We start from the raw sequence: 10631 nt of genomic DNA on the forward strand, positions 1-10631 counted from the left end.
GGATGAGATGGTTAGATGGCATCACTGACTCAATGAACATGAGTTTGAGTAGACTCTGGGAGTTGGTGATGGATAGGGAGGCCTGGTGTGCTGCAGCCCACGGGTTCACAAGGAGTCAGACACAACTGCGACTGAACTGAACCATCTTGTTGAATATACAGAAAAGTAGAATATAATAGACTGTAAAGCACTATGAACCAATTCAACATAATTAAGTGAAAGTTGCTTCAGTCATGTCTGACTCTTTGTGACCCTGTGGTCTGTAGTCTGCCAAGCCCCTCTGTCCATGGGATTTCCCAGGCAAGAATATTGGAATGGGTTGCCATGCCCTCCTCCAGGGGATCTTCCCGACCCAGGGATCCAACCGATGTCTCTTATGTCTCCTGAATTGACAGGCAGTTTCTTTATGACTAGCACCACGTGGGAAGCCCCAGGGTTCCCTGAGGCAGGAATTTATGTATGACTATAATTTGACGGCCTCTAAACCCTTCAGTTCATACGGTAAAGCGTCTGCCTGCAATACGGGAGACCTGGGTCCGATCCCTGAGTCGGGAAGATCCCCTGGAGAAGGAAATAGCAATCCACTCCAGTATTCTTTTTTATTATTATTATTTTTTACTATTATTATTATTTTTTCCACTCCAGTATTCTTGCCTGGAGAATCCCATGGACGGAGGAGCCTGGGGGGTCACAAAGAGTCGGACACAACTGAGCGACTTCACTCACTCATAATAACAAAAGTAATAAAAACAAAGAGTAAAGTCAAAGAAAAAGATCCACCATGGAGTTAGAATTGGCTCTTCCCTGCAACAGTTTCACTGATGTTCTTTTTTAAAAATTATATATTTATTTTTGGCTGTGCTAGGTCTTCATTGCTGCTAGTGGGCTTCCTCTAGTTGTGGAAAGTGGGGGTTACTCTCTAACCTCTGTGAGATGCGCGGGTTTGTCATTGTGGTGGCTTCTCTTGTTGCAGAGCACAGGCTCTCGGTGTGTGGGCTTCAGTAGTTGCAACTTGAGGGCTCTAGGGTTCGTGGGTTTCTAAATTTCGACACATGGGCTCACTAGTTGTGGCTCACGGGCCCTAGAGCATGCAGGCTTCAGTAGTTTTGGCACATGGGCTTAACTGTCATATGTGAAATCTTCCTGGACCAGGGATAGAACCCATGTCCCCTGCATTGGGACATGGATTCCTATCCACTGCAATACCAGGGAAGTCCTGACTGATGGTCTTATAAGAAGAAATTTAGGCCCCAAAATAGTTAGCAATAACACACGCATGCAGGGAGAAGGCTGTATGAGGACACGGCTAGAAGTTGGCATCTCAGGAGAAGCCTCAAGAGAAACCAGAACTGTCAACACCCTGATCTTGAACTTCCAGCCTTCAGAACTGCAAGAAAATAAATTTCTGTTGTTTGAGCCACCCATTCTGTGGTGTAACATTATAGCAGCCTGATGTGTGTTTTTCCACACCACCAGGAAATTCTCTAGTTCTCATCTGACAGTAACTGGGTACTCTATCAATTTAACTGAATTCTGACGCTGTCTACTAGATCATAACATCAGACCCTGATGCCAAAAGTTTGGCCTCTGTGTACCACTGCCGAGTTGAATCTCGGAAACAGAGTTTTGGGTGAAGTAGAAAAGAGTAAAAATAAATAAATAAAATTTTTATTTTTATTTTATTTTATTTTATTTTTTGGGCTGTGCTGTGTAGCATGTGGGGTCTTAGTTCCCTGATCAGGATTGAACCCAAGCCCCCTGCATTGGAAGGTTGGGATCTTAACCATTGGACCACCGGGAGGTCCCAAATAAAAATTTTAAAAAAGTAGTAGCTTTACTGCTTTGCCAGGCAAAGGGAGGGACACAATAGGCTCATGCCTCAAAAATGTGTGTCTCAACCCAGGGAGATCTGGTGAGGAGTTTTTAGCAATGGTTCAAGGATGGAGTTGCTGAGAAGGATCAGGGTGTGCACAGGGCTGTGTCCCTTTATTCATTTACTTTTAATTTTTTTAATTTTTGGCTGTGCTGAATCCTTGTTGCTGTGAGTAGACTTTTCTAGTGGCAATGTGGGGGCTCCTCTTCATTGCAGCGCTCAGGTTTCTCATTGCAATGGCTTCTCTTGTTACAGAGCATAGGTTCTAGCCATGCAGGCTTCAATAGTTGCAGCTTATCAGCCCTAGAGCACACAGGCTCGTGGCATATGGGCTTTGTTGCCCTAAGGCATGTGGGAATCTTCCTGGACTAGGGATCGAACCCATGTCCCCTGCATTAGCAAGCAGATTCTTATCCACTGTACCACCAGGGAAGTCCCCTGCATTTCTTTGTGTGGCCTCAGATGGTCTCCTGATGATCAGTAGTTCTTGAGGTTATTAAACACTGGACTTCTCTCTGGAATAAAGAATGTCTCAAGTAGTTAACATTTTCTGTTTGTTGTAATTTTCAGAAGAACTCAGAGATACTGTTTTGTGTATCTCTTGAGAGAGCCAGGATCCTATCTCAAGGCTGCACTGTTGTTGCTTGATTGCTCCTCCCTTGTCTCTTCATCTCTTCTCTTCCATGTTTGAACCTGCCCTTTGGAACTCAGGGAAGGTCTGGAAATGGGGGACACAGAAAGACTTTTCATGGCCAAGAGCCCCACAGGGTCCTACTTGGTTTCAGTCCCACAGATTCAAGTCTCAGTCTCACAAGACTGCCCCCACTTCAGCTCCAGTTGAAAGTCTGAGTTATCACTTGTGCTTCTGATGGACTGGCTATACATCAGAGGTTCCTGTGAACCCCTCCTTGGGTTCAATCAATGTGCCAGAGCAGCTCACAGAACTCAGAGAACATTTACTTACATTTACCAGTTTATTAAAAAGGATAAGAAGTACATAATGAAGAGTGTCACCTACAAATTGGCACTTGACATCTATCTCTACAAGGATCAAATTATAAGTGGTGTGGGTGCTGACCTTTAACACCCCCTGAAAGGAGTTCAGGGTGGAAATCAGGAATGAGGCACTCTGTGCTCTGGGAGAAACTGGCAGAACAAGTCTTCAGATAGAAAGATATTTTCAGGAGACTTTATGAGCCCAATTCTTTCATCTCCTCAGATCTAGAAAAGCACTAAAGTCCTTCACGGTGATGTCTGCTTATTGCGGCTAGCAAAAAAAAAAAAGAATATGTGCTTAATTGCATATACTCCCCCTTCACCAAAATCACATTTATAATGACCTTCTCCCCTACTTCTCTGGAGCAGCTTCTCAGAGCTATTTGAAATGCTGTCTCCCGGGCTAAAGTCCTCATTTTGCCCCAAATAAAACTTAACTTACAAACTCTCTTGCTGTGAGGGTTTTTTTGGGGTTTTTTTTTTTTTTTTTCAGTTGAAAAAAGGTACATAGGGAGGCCAAGGTCTAGAAAGATGTCTCCATGGAACTGGGTTGCACCACCTTCTCCAAATATGGATAGGCTCACCAACCTGGAAACTCATCAAATCCCTTGTTCCAGATTTTTTATAGCGTTTAGTCTGTAGCTCCTCCTTTCCCCTTCCTAGAGGTCAGTGCTGTTATTATTCAGTCACTAAGTCGTTTCTGATTCTTTGATGACTCCATGGACTGCAGCTCCAGTCTCCTCTGTCCTCCAGTATCTCCTGGAGTTTGCTCAAATTCATGTCCATTGAGTCGGTAATTGCTTTCAAACCATCTCATCCTCTGCCATCCCCTGCTCCTTTTCCCTTCAGTCTGTCCCAGCATCAGAGTCTTTTCCAGTGAGTCAGCTCTTCTCATCAGGTGGCCAAAGTATTGGAGCTTCAGCTTCAGCAACATTCCCTCTAATGTATATTTAGGGTTGATTTCTTTTAGAATTGACTGGTTTAATCTCCTTGCAGCCCAAGAGGTCAGTGGCTAGTGCTAAAAGTGTTAGTCCCTAACCATTTGGTCTCTCTGGTGACCAGCTCCATCCTTAGGCTATCTGAGGGCCACGCATTTGAATCACTTCATGTGCATAAATTTAGATGTGGCCCAAAGGGTTCCTTATGAATAACAGACATTCCTACCACTCGGGAAATTCCAAGGGTTTTAGGAAATTTTTATGCCAGACATGGAGACAAAGACCACAAATATTTCTCATTAAATCACCCAGCCCTAGCAAACAAACACAGATGGTTTATTTACATACTTGTTAGGTATAGTTGAAACATAAAGGTATATGTAGAAGAATAGTAGAAATAAGACTGAGTGACTGTAAGGAGAGGGAATATATGTGATTTTGAAAAGTGAAGACTTTGGACCCTGACTGTCTAGGTTCAAATCTGGTCTATAACATGTGCCAACTATGTATGTCAGCCTAGGCAAGTTATTTTCTCATTTAACAAAATGAATTATTTGTGTCCCATCAGAGTCTTTTTCCAAAAGAGTCCTAAATGCAGTACTTGGGTGCAATCTCAAAAGCAATGGAATGATCTCTGTTCATTTCCAAGGCAAACCATTCAATATCACAGTAATCCAAGTCTATGCCCCAACCAGTAATGCTAAAGAAGCTGAAGTTGAACGGTTCTATGAAGACCTACAAGACCTTCTAGGACTAACACCCAAAAAAGATGTCCTTTTCATCATAGGGGACTGGAATGCAAAAGTAGGAAGTCAAGACATACCTGGAATAATAGGCAAGTTTGGTCTTGGAGTACAGAAAGAAGCAGGGCAAAGGCTAACAGTTTTTCCAAGAGAACGCACTGGTCATAGTAAACACCCTCTTCCAACAACACAGGAGATGACTCTACACATGGACATCACCAAATGGTCAATACTGAAATCAGATCGATTATATTCTTTGCAGCCAAAGATGGAGAAGCTCTATACAGTTAGCAAAAACAAGACCAGGAGCTGACTGCAGCTCAGATCATGAACTCCTTATTGCCAAATTCAGACTTAAATTGAAGAAAGTAGGGAAAACCACTAGACCATTCAGGTATGACCTAAATCAAATCCCTTACGATTATACAGTGGAAGTGAGGAATAGATTCAAGGGATTAGATCTGATAGACAGAGTGCCTGAAGAACTATGGACAGAGGTTCATGACATTGTACAGAAGCAGTGATCAAGACCATCCCCAAGAAAAAGAAATGCAAAAAGGCAAAATAGTTGTCTGAGGAGGCCTTAAAATAGCTGAGAAAAGAAGAGAAGCTGAGAAAAGAAAAGAAGGTAAAGGAGAAAAGGGAAGATATCCCCATCTGAATGCAGAGCTCCAGAGAATAGCAAGGAGAGACAAGAAACCTTCCTCAGCGATCAGTGCGAAGAAATAGAGGGAAACAACAGAATGGGAAAGACTAGAGATGTCTTCAAGAAAATTAGAGATACCAAGGGGACATTTCATGCAAAGATGGGCTCGATAAAGGACAGAAATGGTATGGACCTAACAGAAGCAGAAGATATTAAGAAGAGGTGGCAAGAATACACAGAAGAACTATTAAAAAAGATCATAACCCAGATAAACGATGGTGTGATCACTCACCTAGAGCCAGACTGGAAAGTCAAGTGGGCCTTAGGAAGCATCACTACAAACAAAGCTAGGGGAGGTGATGGAATTCCAGTTGAGCTCTTTCAAATCCTAAAAGATGATGTTGTGAAAGTGCGGCACTCAATATGCCAGCAAATTTGGAAAATTCAGCAGTAGCCATAGGACTGGAAAAGGTCAGTTTTCATTCCAATCCCTAAGAAAGGCAATGCCAAAGAATACTCAAACTACTGCACAATTGCACTCATTTCACAAGCTAGTAATACTCAAAATTCTCCAAGCCAGGCTTCAACAGCATGAATCGTGAACTTCCAGATGATCAAGCTGGATTTAGAAAAGGCAGAGAAACCAGAGATCAAATTACCAACATCCACTGGATCATGGAAAAAGCAAGAGAGTTCCAGAAAAACATCTATTTCTGCTTTACTGACTATGCCAAACCCTTTGACTGTGTGAATCACCGCAAACTGTGGAAAATTCTGCAAGACATGGGAATACCAGACAACCTGACCTGTCTCTTGAGAAATCTGAATGCGGGTCAGGAAGCAACAGTTAGAACTGGACATGGAACAACAGACTGGTTCTAAATGGGAAAAGGAGTACGTCAAGGCTGTACATTGACGTACAGCCTGCTTTTTAAACTTGTATGCAGAGTACATCATGAGAAACACTGGGCTGGAGGAAGCACAAGCTGGAATCAAGATTGCCAGGAGAAATATCAATAACCTCAGATATGTGAATTAAACCACCCTTATGGCAAAAAGTGGAGAAAAACTAAAGAGCCTCTTAATGAAAGTGAAAGAGGAGAGTGAAAAAGTTGGCTTAAAACTCAACATTCAGAAAACTAAGATCATGGCACCTGGTCCCATCACTTTATAGCAAATAGATGGGGAAACAGTGACTGTTAATTTTGGGGGGCTCCAAAATACTGCAGAATGTGACTGCAGCCATGAAATTAAAAGACGCTTACTCCTTGGAAGAAAAACTGTGACGAACCTAGACAGCATATTAAAAAGCAGAGATATTTCTTAGCCAACAAATGTCTAGTCAAGGTTATCATTTTTCCAGTAATCATGTATGGATGTGAGAGTTGGACTATAAAGAAAGCTGAGCACAGAAGAATTGATGCTTTTGAACTGTGGTGTTAGAGAAGACTCTTGAGAGTCCCTTGGACTGCAAGGAGATCCAACCAGCCCATCCTAAAGGAAATCAGTCCTGAATGTTCATTGGAAGGACTGATGTTGAAGCTGAAACTCCAATACTTTGGCCACCTGATGCAAAGAGCTAACTCATTTGAAAAGACCCTGATGCTGGGAAAGGTTGATGAAGGCAGGAGGAGAAGGGAACAACAGAGGATGAGATGGTTGGATGGCATCACTGACTCAGTGAGCATGAGTTTGAGTAAACTCTGAGAATTGGTAACGGATAGGGAGGCCTGTCGTGCAGGAGTCCATGGGGTCACAAAGAGCCAGACACAACTGAGCGACTGAACTGAACTGAACTGAGGGCATATTAAGTTAAAGTATAATACTAAAAATGGCCACTAATTTTTTTCATTTTTTTATTTGTGGCTACTGCAAAATTTTTAATTTCATATGTGACTCACATTATATTCCTAATAGTCAGCACTGATCTAGACTTTATTCAATAACTTGTTGAGTGACTTGATTAGGAGATGATGTGATTATATTTTGATTTGTGTGCATGCTAGTCTCTTTGTGTGAAGCTAAGTCACTTCAGTCGTGTCGGATATTTTTGATTTAAGGTAATTCATATAGCACTGGCGTGTGATAAACTTTTGAAGATATTGGAGGAGCAGAAGAAAATCATAAGGATCTGGGAGATGGGATTAGGTCCTTCAGGATCAATTGGAATGATGAATGATTGAAACCCTGTTTAGACAGGAAAATCAACATTTCTCAAATTTTTTCTTTCTTCACCCTGAGAGTTTTATTTTCTACTCTGAAAATAAGTAGTGTTTTCAGATTCAAAATCAACTCCATCTACACCTAGCCTGATAAAAGGAGATTAATAAATAACATCCAGTGCAAAAGTTGTTCTTTAGGAGGAATATTACAAATACTAGCAAAGAGTAGAATTAACTTAGGATATCTTCAAAGCAGTCACTAGCTTTTTTTGTTGGGCCTTGAAATACCATTTACATTGTTCTTTTGAAGAGGTAGTTTTCCCTGTCTTTATCTTGACAAGGTAAACGTGTTTACAGCCCTTTGTTTCCAGGCTTTAGGATTTGAGATCTATTTGTTTTCCTGCTTGGTTATCACATTTCCAAACATCTTCCCACAAAGGAACCCGAAACTGGGGTTGAGATTCTCAGTGGCAAATACCTGCATCTGGATCTAAGAGATTCAGGTCATGATCCCCATTCTTCAGGGATTTCATGCCAATTCCTCCCCAACAGATTCCATTTTGAAATTTATCCAACCCATTGCCTCCTCCTGTTTTCAGTAAAGATGGAAGAACACCACACAGGAATTAAATGACACAGGAGACCCGCTGTAGGACAGTTTGCCGGCCTCCGTGGCTTACTTCCTGGAGGCTGGTTGCCTGAGCTGTGGCTCCTGACTACATGGAGCTTGGAAGCTAGTGCTGCCTGCTTCCAAAGTGCCCCCAAGACCCCAGTCCCCTCAACCAATCCCCCCAAAACATCAGCAAACAGTCGTCTTGAGCAACTGTTATCTGTGGCCCAGGATGAGGATTGCTTAACTGAGAGGTCCCTGTCACCTTGGGGACAAGTCAGGTTCCTGATCAGGTTTCTGAGAAACCCACTTGCTCAAAGAGCATTGTCTCAATATGCTCAGCCTACTCTTAAATTCTTGAGATCCTGTTGAATTTCAGTTTTTACCGTTTAAAAATACCATTTAAAAAAAAAAAGAGTTTTTTCTGTCCCTCTCAGCCACTGAGCCACTTTCTTAAAGGCAGTTTGAGTTTAGCCACGGCAAACAGGTTTCAGATCTCCCTCCCTTTCACCGTCCCTCCTCTTCTAGCAAGAAGGAAAAACCTAAAGGTTTCAGACATCTAAAACTTGACCCTGGGAATTGTTTGACTACCCTGATTTTACACAAATCATTTGAGACAGATATAATTCTAGCCCTTTACAATGATTTCATCTGTCCTTTCAATAAATATGGGGAAAAATAATTTTTCTGGAATCACATTGGAGCCTGCTCTGAGTGGATGAAGGGGTCCGAAAGACCTACGTTTTCCTTTCACTGGTGCCATTTGCTCTTGCAAAACAGTAAAGAAAAAATCATTCTAAAGCAAAGGAAAAGAAGAAATAAAGTGATTTACAGCCAAGAATGACATGGTGAGGGAATTCCCTGGTGGTGCAGTGGTTAGGACTCTGCGCTTTCACTGATGAAGGTAGGGGTTCAATTGCTGGTCAAGGAACTAGGATCCCACAAGCTGTGCGGCCAAAAAAAAAGAATGATATTCTGACACAAATAATAAATAAAAATCAAAGATTAAAAAAGAATGAAGAAAAAGACACGTGTCTCTGTGTGAACCTTCAGGGTCCAGCCTCCAGCCTCCTGGTGCCGCTGGGCACGTACAAGGCTGGCAGACTGAGGAGGGACCGAGCATCCGAACTGCTCATTTTAGTACATTTAAAATTGAAGCAGTTGAAAATATTTTCCCATCAAACACAGCTTTGTTGTTTTGATTAGAACAACTTATTACTGTAGCTGTAGAAAACAGAGTCTACGATGGAGATGTGTCGTAAACGAAACATATACACTGGATTTCAAAGACTTACTAGGGAAAAAAAAGTAAACTATCTTAACATATATTAATATATATACATACATTATTTGTTCAAATATTATTTTGGCTATCAGGTCAAATAAAATAATTATGAAAATCAATTCTTCTTTCTAATGTTTTCCTTTTAAAAATTTTAATGTGGTCACTTAGAAAACTTATATAAATGGCTTAGATTGAATTTCTGCTGGCAGCGCTGCCATACAGGATATTCTTTGTCCTTAGACTGCTAAACTCAGTTGCTGTGGTAACTAAAGGGGCCTCCTGGCTCAGGGTTTCCTGGAATACAGGGGGGTGACGCGGGGGAGGGGAGGCAGGACTCATGGGAAGGTTTTTTTGGAAGTCACGTTTCACTCATCGCCAGTTTTCTCCGCTAACAGCCAGACTGAATAATACCTTCATTTAGTGGTGATAATTTTGTAACGTATATAAATATCAAATCAGGTGTGACTGAGTTCCCTTCTCTGTCCACCTGAAACTATCACAACATTGTTAATCGCCGATACTCCAATATAGAAGAAAAAGTTAAAAAAAATAAAAACAAAAAACTTCCCCCCCACAATAATAAAAAATACCGAATCAGTATGTTGTACACCTAAAACTAATATAAAAATGTCAGTCAATTATACTTCAGTTGTTGTTTTGGTTTTTTTAATCCTCATTTAAGGACAGACCACATGAGGTGGTTTGTTTCAGGCCCAGTAGTACCAGTTTGGATTCCAGGCACCCAACCAAAACCCCAAAGGAAGATGCACTATCAGCAGTGACTCCTCCAGCCAAATTCTACCTCTTAACCTGCTTCTGCCACCCCACCCCCTCCTCCCCTGCTGGAGTTGCTAGGCTACAGATCAATAGCCATTGGGAACTTGACTATTGATAACTTCCCACCATTAAAGGCCTGATATAATTGCTCACCCAACTCACCCAACTAAATTGTCCCCCTTCCTTTACTCTCACATGGGAGCCACTTCTCCGGCCTTTTATTTTCCTTCATCTTCCTCTGCTCTCATTTTCCTTCTATCTTTTTCCTCCTCCTCTTGCTCACTTCTCTTGTATGGCTTGGAAATCAGATGTGTATCTCACACTTTTCTCTCACAGCCCAGAAGGAATAGGATGTTGGCAGTTCTTTCCAGTTGTGTAAGAAGCAGTTGCACCCGTCCCTCTTGAATGTTTTAAGTCGAAGAAGGGGCGCACCATTGATTCCTGAGGGCCTGGACTATTTGACCCTCTCTACTGATGAATCCCCAACTTCTTTCTGATACACAGTTTTTCCTTTGCAAATAAAATACCTGTTTAATGGAACCTTACAACTGTTCTCTCTCTAGATGCTGTCAACATGAGACTAGGGGCAAAACACTGCAGA

The sequence above is a fragment of the Bos mutus genome, chromosome 5 (genome assembly GCF_027580195.1).
Source record: "Bos mutus isolate GX-2022 chromosome 5, NWIPB_WYAK_1.1, whole genome shotgun sequence".
NCBI lineage: Eukaryota > Metazoa > Chordata > Mammalia > Artiodactyla > Bovidae > Bos > Bos mutus.